Source organism: Brienomyrus brachyistius, unplaced genomic scaffold, assembly GCF_023856365.1.
Source record: "Brienomyrus brachyistius isolate T26 unplaced genomic scaffold, BBRACH_0.4 scaffold497, whole genome shotgun sequence".
NCBI classification, from domain to species: domain Eukaryota; kingdom Metazoa; phylum Chordata; class Actinopteri; order Osteoglossiformes; family Mormyridae; genus Brienomyrus; species Brienomyrus brachyistius.
Window position 1 is genome coordinate 17,838 of NW_026042772.1, and position 16,554 is coordinate 34,391.

Genomic DNA, 16,554 nt, shown 5'->3' on the forward strand with positions numbered 1-16,554 from the left:
GTGTAAATCTGCTGGGCAACTTTACTAACAATACAGAAGGGCGCAGATGTAAAATGTCAGCTTTGGAACAGCCCACATTTCTGCTCCCTCCCTCCTCCCTGCCAGACTGCCCACGTTTCTGCTCCCTCCCTCCTCCCTGCCAGACAGGCCACATTTCTGCTCCCTCCCAGCAGGTCCCTGAGGACCGGATTGGGAAACACTGGGTATGATGATGGATGGACTGTTGATATGCAAATTTAACAACTGTTAAATGAAACCAGTGAATGGACTGGAATACTGCATATGAAGAAACCAACGCACATCAATCAATAGAACATTGTTGTATATTTCATACATCAATATATTTTCAATTTTCAAAGTTGTCCTACAAGTCGCTTCTGATGATGCAACAGGTTGTCAAATCCATGAAAATCACCTTTTCATGCTTTTCACTGTATTGCTGTTCCTGGTGTGGCAGCCATGCCTCAGAGCTACAGGCCTGGGGGTGTGATCCTGCCTTTATGTGTGCTGGGTCTGTATGCTCTAGCTGTGTTCTGTGCTGTTTCTCCTGCAGTCCTAAGCCATGCCATTTGGCTGAATTCTGCTTCTACAGGCTATCGCCCGTAGTGTTTGTGTGTGCCCTGTGACAGACTGGCATCCTACTCAGGGTATACACCTGCTGGGCACCAGGGCTTATTTTACAAAATTAAAAAGTCAAGCATCCAGTGATTTAAAACGTGCACCTTTTCGCAATTCACGTTTATCTCGCCCGCGTAGTAATCAATCAAAATGCAACAAAGTACTGAGGCAAGCCAACCATAATCCAATTATGCAGTATTTTCCATGTCATTTTCACATGTATACGTACTCTTTAGTGAATGCATATATGCCGGTCAGGCTCAGTTTATTAAATTGCCAGCGATCGGAACATTATGCGCTTAGTGACGGCCGCAAATTGCGTGACGCACGTGGTTTTCTGCTAAAGATTGCGCGCAGATGCCTACCGCGGAGCCGCTGGTGCGCGTGAGTCGGAGCCAGTCTTCATATGCATTTCTGCTTTAAGCCGAGATTGCGAGTGCTCCGCTGTTAAGGCTTTAATGCACTATTAATTGCCTAATAACGTCTTCTAATTTTAGCGGGACTGAAAATGGTGGCTTTTAAAAGTGCTTCTCGATTGGACCGAGGTTGCACACAGAGTGTTTCAGCGTGGAAGGTTGCGCTCCGCGGAAAGGTCTGTCGGGCAAGCGTACGACTCAACGTTATAATTACGGCTCTTTCAGCTTCTCTTTTAGGTATTTTTCTCCGTCTAAATCATACGGTTATTATTGCACATTAAATGAACATTTCAGGTTTGTTTCTCGAAGGACGATAAAAGAGATTTTCTCTTGACATTTACTAGGTGAATTTAGATACTGCCAGACGTGTTCATTTTCGCCTCCTCCTTCAGTGGCACTGTGGACTGTCTTGGAGTAACTATGTAAAGGAAAACTAAATGATTTAAAAATAAATATTTGGACATATTTATAGATTTTATATATTTTAGGTCCACTCAGCCAGTCCATAGTTGCATGCTGTTTCTAATTTTGAGAGCTAAAACCTGTACAGTAATACCGATGTATTTTGTTGTAGCTTATGTTGACATCTTCATCTTCCCACTCAGCTAAAGCTAAATTATGAAATTAAATGTTTTAATCCGGCAAAGCCGTGAGTTACATAACAATGTCGGAATAGCATTTTCCCCAGCAGAGTATCTGGCATTGTTTCAAAACATTTAAAGCCAATTAAAAAGACAAAATGAAACAGTGTTTTCACACGACTCGAGGTGCCAGCATACAGTGGAATCCTCAAAAGGCAAAACTGCACTTTGATGTGAATCAGATCGACTGTGGAAGTGTAGCTTCAGTCTCGCTGGTGTTCAGCTGGGCTAAAAGATAATCGAATTGTTGTGCCCTAAAACTAAACAGGGTCCACGTGTTTGCGGGGTTTCAGGTCTGGAAGTGAACGGCAGGGAGGTGATGATGCTGGCGGCACCCCGTCCGAGACCTTTTGGAATAGAACCAGATAAGCGGAGGGGCCCAGGGCAGCCGGGGAAGGGGGGGGGGGTGGTAACCGCAGTAATAGTGTAACACATCCTCGTGTCCTGAAGAGGAGCTTAGCGCATTTGCATGCGAGTCGCTCTTGCTTTGAAGATAGTTTCTTCCGAGCTGTAGCATTTTTAACCTCCCGTGTTACACACTCTTCAGCAGATTTCCTTGTCTTGCCTTGTCCTGTCCGGCCGGCTTCTGCGAGTGTGCGGTGTAAACGAGACAGACGCGCACATGAAGCGTCAGCGCCACTTTCCTCGCTGTCAGCCTTTGTGCCCAAGTACTGTTGGGAAAAGTATCCACATCCATGAAACGCTCCTCTGCTATGGTTGTTGAATCTTCAGGATTGGAGGTGGGAAGTGAGGGGCGGGTTGCAAGTCAATAAATCAATTCCTGGCACATAAAAATCGCATATTTTATTTTTTTATTATAAATCGTATTTTTTTCCGGTCCAGCTGTAAGAAGCTATAATCGTGCGTTTTAGGGACTTCTTTGTTTCTTGGCACTTTCAAATCTTCAGACTTGGTCGAAAGCAAATAAAGAAGTACCTTTTTGAACAGGGTCAAGAAATCAAAGCAGGGAAATAAGGAATGGTTACCACCAAGCAGAAAATGTGCACATTTTATGTGTGCGAGTTAATTATGCCACTTCAGAGGAGCTACTGAAAGGATAAGGGGAGCTGCATAAATTTAGCTGTAATCCAGGCAGGCAAAACTCATTTGCAGGGATGGTCTTATCTGGGTGCTGCAGCCTTCTCAGAAAATTAACCCTGGATATTTGGGCTCAATTCAGAAAGTGTTTGATTCTCTCTCTCCCTCTCCCCCCCTCGTTCGTTCACTCTCTCTCTCTCTCTCTCTCTCTCTCTCTCTCTCTCTTTCTCTCTCTCTCTCTCTCTCTCTCTCTCTCTTTTAATGTCTTTTTCTTTCTTTCTCCTTTCACCTCTCAATACATTTCTCTCTCCTCTCCCTCTCTGTTTCTTTCATTCTCTCTCTCCCTTTCATTCTTCATCTCCCCGTCTGCCTCTCTCTTCTCCCTCTATCCCCGTATCTCTCGTTCCCTCTGTCCCTCTCTATCTCCACGTCTCTCATTTTCCCTTCACCTCCTCTCTTGTCTCCACCTCTTGTACCTTTCATCATTTTCCCGCCGTTCTCGCCTGCCGCTTGCCGTGTTGCTCCTCTCATCTCCACGCCACATGTGACATGTTTCATATTTGCCTCGATGTCTTTTAAGGCTTCACGGCCATTTAAAAAGCTCTTTCCAGTGCTGGCCCACGCGGCTTTGTTGTCCCTTTGGGCACTGCGGAGTTATCACTGCCATGCCGGACATACGAGTAATTCAATAATCAAAATTCCAGTTCTTATTTGGGAGTTTATGCCTCGGGATTAAATGGAGATGCTCTCAGATTTGATGCTCTCGGTTCATTCCAGATAATTGTAGTTCAAACATGCATGGACAGGTATAGCTGTTCAGTGCTAGTTGTAATGTGCAAGTTCTACTGATTTGTGACTGTTGGGCCCAACGGAACGAAATCTTGCCGTCCAGCCTTTGCTGGGAGCATGTTGCATCATTCGGCAGCGTTTCATAAATGAAGCGTTACGTCGTATATCTCCAGCAACATGCTGAAATCCAGCCCCCATTGCCGCAGTTATATATCAAGTTCGGAAGCTGCACAACTGTTTTCATAATTGCCTATTTGGGGTTAATCCGTTCCTTGTCTGCCGTTGTAATAAACGTAAAGACAACGTTAATCTTGCGGATGGTGGACAATTAGAACTCCTGCCTTGATGCATAAACAAAGACATCGCAGGCAAATTAACCCCCAGTTTTGTCAATTAGTTAATGACTGTCGGATTTACAAGTCGCTGAGGATCAAACTTAATCCGCATGCTTGGATTTTGGACGTTCATTTCAATCGAAAATTTTAGGACCCTAAATTACTGATGTTTTGTTTTTTTTTGTTGCTTATTAAATTGTTATAACTTGACTGCGCAGTGACCCTGTCTACAAAAACTGGAAGGATGCAGTTGTAACCAGTTGCAATTATATTTTGTTACTATTTACATCTATTTTTTTCTCTACCTGTCCTGCTCAGGGTCTCCTGAAACTTATCCTGGCCAGTATAAGAGATGGAGACTCGGGGACAGAATGTCCGTTTCAGGGTCAATTTAGCTCAATTTAGAGATACCAGTTGGTCAAAACTGTATGTCCTTGGACTATGGGATGGACCCAGAGGAACACCGTGCAACCTCTAGGCTCCACACACACAGCAGTGGGATTCAACCCCCAGCCCTACTGGTGCGAGACAACAGCTCTACCCACTGAGCAGCCATGCCCTCCTTTCGTATTTATCTATAAAAAATTTAATGTGTAACCAGTCTTGTGTCTTTTGGGAATTTAAACATTAGCTGTTAATACATTTAATATATTATTCATAGAATACACTGTAATAAAGTTGGAGATATTCATTGTGTCTGAGTCTGGATGGTAAAAAATGACTCTCAGCTTACTGGAAAAAACCTGTTGTAGGTGAGCCATTACCCGGCCAGGTCCGTATCCATCGTTGGAGAGATGGGATTATTGAAACCGTGGTTGTCAACAGCGATAATAACAACAACAATAACCGTAACTTTTTATTTTTGAGGGTTTTTTTTTGATGGCGTCTGATTTAGTGCAGTAAATTAAACTGCACATTCGTTTAATACAGTGACAGAATAGGACATGCCTCTAACAACTGACCAATGATGGACCAAGGTCAGTTATGCAAGGCTGGACTATTTTTTAGCTGAAAGCTTTAAATATCTGTATGGATCCCTTTGTACTTATTAGCCCAGGTCAATTCAATACATTTTTCACTCCCTTTCCTATTGCTATAGTGAGATTCTGTAAGTACAGCTTTGGGGAGAAAAGAGATATTCAGCCATCAGGGGGCGATGTGTGGCTCAGTCGATTAGTTGTGTGATCAAAAGGTCACCGGTTTGAATCCCATCTTCAGTAAAATAGTCATATTTCTATTGGCCCTTTGAGCAAAGGCCCCTAACCTCCAAAAAACGCCCCAGGACCACTAGATAAATGACAGAACTCTCACCGAGATGTTATATATGGATAAAAGTATTGGGACACCTGGCCATTACACCCACAGGAACTTTTATGACGTCCCATTCTGAGTCCATAGGCATCAGTGGTCCCCCCTTTGCTGCTATAACAGCTGTCCCTCTTCTGGGAAGGTCGCTCGTCCACAAGATTTTGGAGACTGTCTGTGGGAATTTTTCTCCATTTATCCAGAAGAGCATTTCTGAGGTCGGGCACTGATGTTGGATGTGAAGGCCAGGCTCGCAGTGTCGTCCCGAAGGTGTTCGATGGGGTTGAGGTCAGGGCTCTGTGTGGGCCAGTCAGGTTCTTCCACACCAAACTCACTCATCCATGTCTTTATGGACCTTGCTTTTTGCACTGGGGCACAGTCATGCTGGAACAGAAAAGGGCCTTCCTTCCCCAAACTGTTCCCACAAAGTTGGAAGCATAGAATTCTCCAAAATGTTTGGTATGCTGAAGCATTAACAGTTCCCTTCCCTGGAACTAAAGGGTCCAGCCCAGTCCCTGAGAACCAATCCTCTACCATTATCCCTCCTTCACCAAACTTTACAGTTGACACAATGGAGTCCGGCAGGTAACGTTCTCCTGACATCTGCCAAGCCCAGACATCCATCAGACCGCCAGACAGAGAAGCGCGATTCGTCACTCCACAGAACGTTTCCACTGCTCAGTGTCGGCATGCTTTACAGCACTCCATCCGACGCTTGGCGTTGCTCTTGGTGATGCGAGACTTGCAGAAGGAACTTTAGAACCCTGCAGTTACAGAGTGTTTTTTGTGTTTTTTTTTCGCACTATGGATTTGACCTATACCACAGTTTTCACGTTGCTTTTAGCAAGCATTCCCGCTCTTTCTTTGTCAGTAATGTTAGCATTGCCAGGGGGGTTGGGCAGCCAGTTGGCCTTGGACCCCCAGAAGCATTTTTGGTTCCTCTCCTCTGTTGTCGTCTCTCTTTCTTTCTTTCATTTCTTTGTCATCCTCATTCCCTGTTTTTGTATCTTAATGACATTATAATGTATAATACATCCATGTGAAATGCCTTGGGGTTTCCCTTGTGAAGGGCGCTATATAAAAATAAATTGAATAGTATCTGTGAAATTCTCACACACAGTTTGGGGGGGGGGGGTTGTAATGCAATCATGTTCTGTGAAAAATGTAACTTTAGAAACAAAATAATTGACCTTTTATGGCTTTGCCATATAAGGCTGTGCGCTCGATGTACACCTTAGTAAATGTCGCCTTCATTGTCAAATGAGTGCATTTGCATACTTGGAAATGCAGATGCCATAGGTCAAAATCAAGCCCGTTTAATCTGCGGAAAGGCAAGGCGGCCAGTCAGGATCAGGCACTCGCTAACTGAGGAGTCTGCAGGCTGGCATTTGATTGCCATGGTAACTCGAGATCTTCAAAACCCCGCCCAGCGCCACTGGCCCACTGCCTGCCGTTGATGTAGAAAATAAACAGAGAGATTTCGTTTGTATTTCCATATATATACTCGCTTTCGTGTAAAAGCCTGACAGGTTTTCCGAAAAAAAAAAAGGGAAAAAAAATCAAACAAATTCCCTACGTTGTTTCAGGAGCTTCGAAGATCCTTGCTGCCGTGTCATTCGCTACACAAACACAAATGAAAGAGAAAGTCATTTAGCTTTTTTCAATTTTTTTTTTTTGTCATTGGACCGACATGAAGCGCAAGGAACGGCAAGACAATTAACTGCGTTTTTTTATCTCCCGCATGCAGTATGAAGAAAAGGTCGCTTCTTCAGGCGCGGGCGGCCCGGCGACACGGTTCTTCTTTGCCACTCGGCCGTCTTTGTTTATCACGCTTTTCAATTAACCCTGACGCTTTAACTCCCGTCATGAGGCGTACATCCATGTGGAAGGACAGACAAAAGCACCCCCTGTGGGTGTAACGGGAAATTAAAGGGGCAAACACTGTCACGAACAGAGGTGGCTTTGGAGGGGGAGAAATGCCTGTATTGAACCCCTCTACATAACCCCCCCCCCCCCCCCCCCCCCCCGCCCCCTAGACCCACCTTCTGGCTCATTCCGGCCACCGGTAGAGGCCATTGGGTCCAGTTCCCTTTCCCCTGCTGCTGTATCGTGCCACAAATGAAGAGCATGTTGTTTACTTGCCGTGTGATTCTGTGGGTTAGAGCTCTGTGCTTCTGCTCACAAAGTCAGAGGTTTGACTCCCAGTGTATCAGGCACAGTGTGACCCTGCTTTCGGAATCATATGTAGCTTCAGACTGATGCGTATGCAAGTATATGTTAATGAAAATACATTCTGCTGAATGACTCAGAAATCACCCTGAGAAAGCGAGCAGACTATATACAGTTTACTGATATAAGCTTTCTTTTGTGTTGACTGCTTACACCGGCAGGGTCATGGAAGCTCTGGATCGTAGGGCAAAGGGCAGGGGAACACCCCCTAATGGGAAACCAGTCTAGTACAAGACAAACTCTAGAGCTGAGGGCTCAAATAAAACCTCTATACAGGTTGCAATTTCTATGCATTTGTTTTTCTCTCTCACAGTTAGTTCTTTAGTCCCTGTGGTCCAAAGACTTTATTTTCAGAGGAACTGGTGCTTATTCTCCCCTGCTTACTGAGAGCCCCTACCATTGCTTTCTCAGACAGTAGCTGGGTCACTGTGACCCCGACCAGATAACAATAATTAATATGTGTATAGCCATACATTACAGAGTCAGCAAGTTTGCTGCACCACTAAGAAATCGAAGATAAAGTCTTTTTTTTAATAGATCTCCCTGTTCCGCAGCAATGTCCTTTGACAGATCGTGATGTCATTTAAAAACTCTTTAATTGGAGAGTGATGATTTAATTTTTTTTTTTACTGCAAATTTCGAAAAAGCCCCCAGTGGTAAAGACACTGCGCTTCCACTCACCACCGTGAGGCAGCTTCCAAAGTACACTGGGGCACTGATGTCGGATCGCTCCCCACTGCGAAGGGAATTCGCACGCTAATTTCTGATTGCCGCCAGGACTCGAATGTTGTAAGTAAACACTGTGCAGTTAATCAGTAATTGCACCAGCAGAATTAATCGTCATTAATTAAACATGAGTCCCTTGAAATACTGCGAGAAATTAATTGCAGGAAGCGGGAAAAAGAGAAACACTTTGTGTTTTTAATTTTTTTTGTGACAGTGGTGAATTATTTCTGCCTGTAATGAAAGTCTAATTTATAATCAAATATGCAGCTTTTTTTAAATTACATTTTAAAAGATTGAGGGAATCTATTATCCACAATGTCAAAAGAAACTTACAATGTTTGCCCAAAACAGTCATTTAAACACTCGATGTACTCGACATTTATCAGGTCTTCCATCTTGGATGGAGGTCAAGTAATCCTGAAAATACTCTGCCATTCCTGGTGCATGTGTCACACTTATCTCTGCTATACCTGAAGCATTTCCGTCACTAAGCACCTGGAAAGCACATACTCAGCAACAGGGGCGCATCGCGTTATGGGAATGGCATGGCCGGCACGCTCCCGTTGGTCGAATAGGAAAGTTCAGGTCCACAAAGCACAAATCCAGACCAAGGTTGTGATTCAGCCAACTGACTGAGTACTGTAGTGGTCGGCTGAATAAAAACCTTGGTCTGGATTTCTGCTTTGAACCTGAACTTTCTCAGCTGACCTGCTAGTTTGGTTCCTGACAGTTTAGACAACAATGTGTGAGGAAAGAAAATTCCAGCACAAGCGTATTTCTCAGGCGCACTGCAGAGCTAAAGTCATTAAGACTTATTATGAAGTTAATTTTTATGATTCTTTTTGATTAGTTTTCTCACCATCTTCATAAAATATTAGTCTAGATGAAAAATATTGTTCCGTGCAGTGAGAGTCAAATTCCTATAATTATTAATGTCAAATAATTAATCATCAATACATTTCTAATGTGAATAATGAGCATGGTGAGTCACTTACGTCCCCAAAGAGAGGGTGACGACAGACAATAAATTGTAATTTGCAGCAAATTTAGAAATGAACTCATGAGGCTCGGTTTTAAAATCCAATCTCCTTCCGCGCAAAAGGACATGGACCAAAGTGAAAAGTTGAGCCATTTGTCAAACCCGAACTCGCCAATTCCGGTACTGGGAATCGAAAACCAGGATGGAAGAATTGTTTCAAGGAATTCAGATTCAGTTTTACTAAAAAAAAAACAGACAGTGGATGATGAGCAGGGTTTCATGAGTCTGTGGATTGTGTGGTTTTCAGGACTTCCTGTGTGAGATTAAATCTTTTCTTCATGTACCAAAGCGACATCTGCAGAAGAGTCCAAAAAAAGTCTAAACTAAGAAAGGCCCAGTTAAGATCTGTGGCTGGTGCCATGAGCAAGAAAATGAGTATGAACAGCTGCGGATCATTCCTCTACTGAGTATATTACTACTCACTGCAGTTTTGGAAGGAAGATGGATGGATGGATGGATGGATGAATGGATGGATGGATGGATGGATGGATGGATGGATGGATGGATGAATGGATGGATGGATGGATGGATGGATGGATGGATGGATATTTATATATTTTAAACCCAGCTTTTGGAAGTAGAAAATTCATGGACGACTATATGATTGTAGCAGAGGTGCAAAAGTCAGGTCCAGAGAGTACAGGTCCAGACCAGGATTTTGTTTCAACCAACCTCTTGAGTCTCTGTGACTGTGACTCTTTATGCTGGTTGGTTGAAACTAAATCTTGGTCTGGATTTTTACTTTTTTGGACCTGAACTTTTCACTAGGAGAAGTTTGATTGAGATAAAGGAAGTTGCTGGCAATCATTTCCTGGGGTCGAATCGATTGTGGATGCAGGCCAAGGAGAAGGAACATTAAGAAAAAAACACAAATGTGTGTAATTAAAATACGCAGAAGGGAACCCAGGTTAAGTTAGTCTGCTGAAAGACACAGTAACATGGCTGCTTATGACAGGAGCAGCATGAGGTCAGTTATCATAGGTGTTTTATTATTTTAATTTATTTTTTATTTGGTACGACGGCGTCATATTCACACGATACACGGATCGCCTCCATTGTTGAAGATTACACTTTTAAACGAACGACACCGCAATTCCGATCTCTATCGCGCCTGTCTGGCTGCGCTTAAACCTCCGCCAGCCTGGGAGCCAAACAGATACCGAGGAAATGGCTTCTGAACCGGGACATTCACCCGTCAATCAGCCGGCTCAGATAAGGGCTCGAGAGGCTGCCGGAGAGGGGGGGGTCCCGTTCCGGCTTCCTGACGTGCACACACTCGTGCCGCAGCTCGGCCTTTCTGCAGCAGAGCCTTTCGCTCAGGCCAGCAAACGGGCGGGCAGAGAGAGGCAGTGTTTACAGCCCGTGAATAATCCCCTTTCCTCTGATCTAAGGCTCATCAAATTTATTTATTAATTTTGCAGTTAGTAGCTGCTTAGGGAATCGGCTCAGACGAGATCTTTTCGCCCCCTGCAGGCATCTGGAAGCAGTGCACAGTGTAAAGCAGCGCGATGTACCGGAATCTTCTCTAATGCCTCATTTTCCTTCAACATCTTTGGGGACTGGCACCAACTTAGTCTGCAGCTCAAGGCTATCCCTCTCCGCCATCATGCTTGAATCCCTTTGGAGCAGAACTGTTCGGGCCTGCGGCTCCAGGATTTATTTTGTAGCCTAAAGTGTCCGCTCTGTGTGGTCGGAGCTGGGCTTAGGCTCTATTCTTATAATGTCGGAGATGAAACGAGCTAGTTGCCCATTCTCTGATAAGAACCATCCAGGGTTAGATCAGTCTTAAAAAAATGTTTAATTCTGTCAGAAATCCCTTCTTGAAAAAAAATAAATATTCATTAATTTGCTCTTTTATCCTCTTTATTATGATTCAAAACCGTTGACCTTGACCGAGTTGTTTTGATCTTTCCCATTAGAAGAGAATGAGTAGCCATCTCCAGAAAATATATTAAACAAATGATAATGCTTTTTCATAATTTTAAATGATTTATTATATAATTCCTCTGCAAAAAAAACATTTTAGTGAATTATTTCTCACCATCAAAACATTTTGGTCTTTGGTGGCTTTTATCTGCCTGTATTTAGATGATAAATTTAAGTATTAGGGATCTTTTAATGAAAAATATATTTGATTGCTGTTATTTGTGCATGTGGGTGGCAAGGCAAGTGGCACATGAAAAAGGTCGTTAACTTCAAAGTAAATAAGAGTTACAAATGCAGCTAAAACAATAAGTCATATTGGGTTGCATTAAATTTAGAGGCAGGGGAGAGCTAGCTGTAAGTGACGTCTCGCAATCATCATTCACACTGAAACTACACCATTGTTTTTGCCCAGGGGACTCGGAAATCATGCCAGTCTGTGTGTCCAGAAGGTCGCTGGTTCAAATCCCGTTGTCAGTAGAGTGCTTTCACCATTTGACCCTTGTTGCTCTGGGGACTGTCTCACCCTGCTTTCTCAGTTGTATATTGGTTTGAATGAGTAAATATAATCAAATCAAAGCTTACTGTCACAGATGGGTACTTAACAGGATAGTCACTAAACTCCAGGCAGTCTCCGAAATGACCACAGAACCTCTGCGATCCAGTCACAACAACAACTGTACTCTACTGAGTAGTGTCACTACTCCGATGGAAGTCTTTCACAGAAGTATGCAGGTCTTTTTTTCAACCTGTGTTGTTATATTTTCACTCCGCTAGAAAATTCAGTGTCAATATCTGCTGCAGAAATCGCTTGGGCATTTAGAAACATGGGCCCTGCTTTGAATTTGTTGGCCGGCTTTGAAGAACGTCACACAACCCTATTTCCCAGTTGGTGACGCTGCAACCCTTGTCCTAATTTTTTTTAATTCCTCTGGGCCTAACTGACGGAGCCCAACGGAGTGAAAAGCGCCTTAGCAAGCAGAGTAGTAGGGACACCAAGGACCTTAATTAAAGACCATCTCACTGTGCTGCCCCAATAAACGTGTGGTTTTTATTGAGGCTTTCCTTCCCATCGCTGTGCACGCAAGGGGTTAACTGTCCCCCCATGTGATTGGCAGAGATGAGGGAAGTCCCGCCCCTTGCCCCTCCCAACCCACCCAATTGGCCGTTGAGTCCGTTGTAGTCCTTGAAGGCAGCGCTCCTTTTATTCTCGACATCAGTCAGAAGAAATTGAAAGATCTTATAGTGGTGTGGCCGAATCAGCCATGGCACCTCTGTGGGCCACGATATCGGGATGAGTTGATGGGAAATCTTAGACACGTGGCATGCGGGAGTGCCGGTGAGGACGCCGTCGCCAGACGGCGGGCGGTTTAGAGGACGGTCCAAGCTTCCCAGCTTTTTATCCCCTGGACAGCTTTGTACAGCTGCCAGTCAGAGTCCGTCAGGCCCGGGAACAGCTGTCCTTTGTTGATGCGCGGCTTTGTCCACCGTGCCAGTTATCTGATTGCGGATCCGACTTTTCTGGGCCCTCACAACAATGCCTGGGTCCCCCAAGCCCCCCCCATGCCTGTCAACCCCCCTCCCCACCCCAATGCCAGGCAATTGGCTGCAGATAATGGATCCAAATATGAGAACAAAGGAATATTTTAACGGGGGGGTTGCTTGTCAGATACATGACGGCATTTTTTGAAGGATCGAAATTTGCATCTGATACCATCTGCGGTGTCCCCCCAGCTCCGCCAGTCTTCTGTACCTTCTGCAGATGTTCCTAGATCCATGAATCTATGCACAGAATTTTTTCCTCAGCTGTTTTTGTGGTTATACCAGCTCGCCCCAGATGGTACCACTGTAGTTCGGGGTTGGGGGTGATTGTGGTTTCTGTGACGATCACCTGTTCGGGTGGATGAGGCTGAGAGGATCCATTTGAGTGACTCACCAGAGGCTCTCCCTTTTTCCTTAGTGGTACAGTCCAACCAGATGGACATAAGAGAAACCCCATGCTGTCATGCTGACTTGGTGGATCTTGAGGCTCAGTGGTGGTGAAACATTGACCCGTGTGTGAAGGGCAGGGAGATCTAGGTGGATTCAGTTTGACCTTCTTGGATGTGTCACATTTTGATGGTAATAAGGGTAAGAATCAGCGTGTGCCAGTCAGTAGACTCACCGGTTTCAGTAACATGTTTAATTTGTTCGTCATCCTGGCTCGGGCAAATTTTATGATGCCACAGAGAAAAGTTTAATAACCGCACACCCGCTGCTGGTGTCACCTGGGCCGGTAACATCCTGACAGGACAGCTGCTTTGCTAGAACCTACCATGGCATGTTTGGGGGAATTATTTCCATGGCTGTGTTTAACGGATAGCCTCGCCAACCGGACACGGTGACGCCTGGAGTCGCGCTGTGTGGATCCCGCGGCCCGAAACGCTTCACAGCTCTCCTGCGGGGGCTGTTTCCTCCGGGCTCTTTGGTGGATCACGCCACTTCCCCGATTCCCCTTTACTGGAGCCTAAGCTGCCCTCTGCAGTGCGGTGGGGGGCATCGCAAACACACCCCCCAACCCCTTACATCCCACGGTCTCTCTGTTACCCAACCCCAACCAAACCTCCACACACACACCCTGCACATGCATACAACTACCAATGAGCATCTACCCCCCTCCCCCCACCCCCCCGGACCCTAACCCCCCAGGCCTTTGTTGTCAGGCTCACACTTTAAGTTGTTTTAAATGACAGGTCTACGTGTGAGATTCTTGCCAAGAGCTCTCCCCGAAGAGCAGCCAGTGGAGGGGTATGGTGAGTGGGGTGGGGGGAGGGTGGCATTGAGTCATAAAAGTTACATCTGTACATCATTATGCCATCATCCCCCCTTCATGTCAGAATGTAGGTCACCTTGCGAATTCGGCAAACGTCTCCCAATCGATTTGCAAATGCATTACTGGTAAACGCAAGCCTAATGCATTTTCTCCAAAACTCCAGATGGTCCATCCTAACATGCTTCCAAATATTCCTAAACCGTCATCAAAACTACCTGAAAACCTGTTGGCGGTGTGTAAATATTTTTTCCCACGTGTCAGCAGGGCATTTTAACCGTCATCGGCTGATTCCTAAATAGCGCCATTAATACCTGTTAGGAGGCCTGAAAAAAATGCACAGGAGCCTCCAAGAAGCAGATTTTTCTTCTTCTTTGTTGAATGTCTGTAGATTCTGTGGTTCAGTATCTGCGCAGCACTGCAGTCTCATACCCCCCGGGTTGAAAGCCAAATCATGCTCTTGTTCTTTGTGTTTAGGCATTGAAATGTTCTCTCTGTGTTTCCTCCCACAGTCCAACAAATTTGATGAGGTGAGCAGGCACCTCTAGATTGGCAATAGTGTTTGCGAATGGGCCCTTTGATGGCCTGCAATCCCATCTACCAGAGTTAGACCGTTCTATAGACGAAGTGAAACAATCTGAATGAATACCGCTGGTTGCATTCCATGACATTTATTTACACTAGTTCTAATATTTCACTACTTTTCTCGTGAAAGAGACACCAGCTAACTAGTTAGCAGCCAGGTACCCTGCGTTACTGAAATATTTTTGATATATGTGAACCACCAGAAGTAGGGGCAGCATGGCAGTGTAGTCTTAGTGCAGAGTTAGTACTGTTGCCTCATACCTATGGAACCAGGGTTTGCGTCTCTGCCTGGGTTCCCTGTGCGTGTAGTTTGCGTGTTGTTGAGGGGTTTCCTCTGGGTAGTCTGGGTCCCCCCCTCCAAAACAGACATGCTGAGGTTTATTGGAGTCCTCAAATTGCCTGTGCACTGCAATGGGTTGACACTCCATCCTGGGTTCTTCCTGGCCTCGTGCCTGTTGGCTGCGAATCTCCCGGGACCCTCAACAGGACAGGCAGTCAGCAGCTTCAGAAAATGGATGGATGCATTTATGAATTGAAAAAAATGTACTTTTTGCTGCCCTGGCATTGGATGCCCAGCGGGGGCCTGAACACCCAGGGCTGGCTTTGGCATATCGGGTGAGGACTCTGCTACCTTGGAGAAGCTCCAGCTTCACCATAATGCTGTACTGGCTAAATGGTCTGAATATGAATGGTTAGCTACCTCTGTATAGTTGAATATTTACACAATATATGTCAGACTACCTAAAATAACCTTTAATAATCAGTATTATTTATTACTACCCTGTCCGTTAGTATAAATAGTATAAAGAGTCACAGAGTACTGGGTGGTTGAATCAAAGTCTTTTTTTTGCTATTTTTGCTTTCTGGACTTGAAATGTCCACCTCTGGTTGTGGGTTTCATTCCCGCTTCCTGCTCTCCCCACGTTGCATGCAGTTTCTTCCGCATACTGTGGTGTCTGTCTGCCTGTCAGTCTGTCTGTCTGCCTGTCTGTCTGCAATGAACCGACATCCTGTTCTTTGGGGGGGGGGGGGGTATCTCACACAAGCATTATTTCTGGGTGGGTGAATATTTAAAATATATCGTGCACATTCAGTGATGGATTGTATCGAGAATACTAGCTAATTACAAATTTTCTTCAATGTCTGTATAGCAAGCAACAGTTTTGCTGGACACAAGTTCATTATTGATTATAGACAGTATTAGCCATGCATGTATGTTTCTGAGTGTCTGTATATTGAAGGCAAGAATCTTCTCTTGTGTATAAAATCTACTGAAATTGACACTGCCAGGAAACCCTTTACTGCAGAACTGCTTTAAACCTTCACTGATGTTCATCGTGTCAGATTTGGCGTCTGATATGTGTCCATCTTAATACAACACTGTGACATTGTTGCTGGTTTCGTCATTGCTGTTGTTTTCAGGGAAACGCAACATATCAGTGTCTAACCAATCAAATTTTACATTGTAAACCCTTTTATGCAAAAATAGTTTTCATACTCAAGGCAACAAAATATTACTATTGTGTAACAACAGTAATACAAAATTATAAGTATTTATCAAGTGTCACCAAAGATGGAAATGAAACAGGTGAAAATGTAGCGGACTGACATCACTGTAATGAGTACAACTGCCTGAGCGCTGCTGTAATGGGGAGTTTTCATGCTGACGATGTCTGGGCGAGTCGTCATCTCTGGGGGGGGGGGGGGGGGGGGGGGGGGAGCTGAAACACAGAAATGGGGAGACACATAAGGAACAGCCATTAGCACACAGAAGAAGGTCCTCTCTAGCAGAACAATAACCACTCTCTCTCTCTCTCTCTGTCTCACTCTCTCGCTCGCTCACTCTTTCTTTCTCTCGCTCAGATTCTCTCTCTCTCTCTCTGTCTCTCTCATTCACTCTCTCTCCAAACTATGTCTGGAAGTAACACAGTACATTTTTCAGTGTTTTGCATTTTTGAGTGATTTTGTGTAAATGTGTAAAGAAACAGTGACAATGACATCTTACAGTAACATAAAAAACCTGGCTTTACAGTGCTTTAAAACAGTGCTTTAAAACAGTGCTTTAAATCACTTCCTAGTTTTGCAGTGAAGGGAGCAAGCT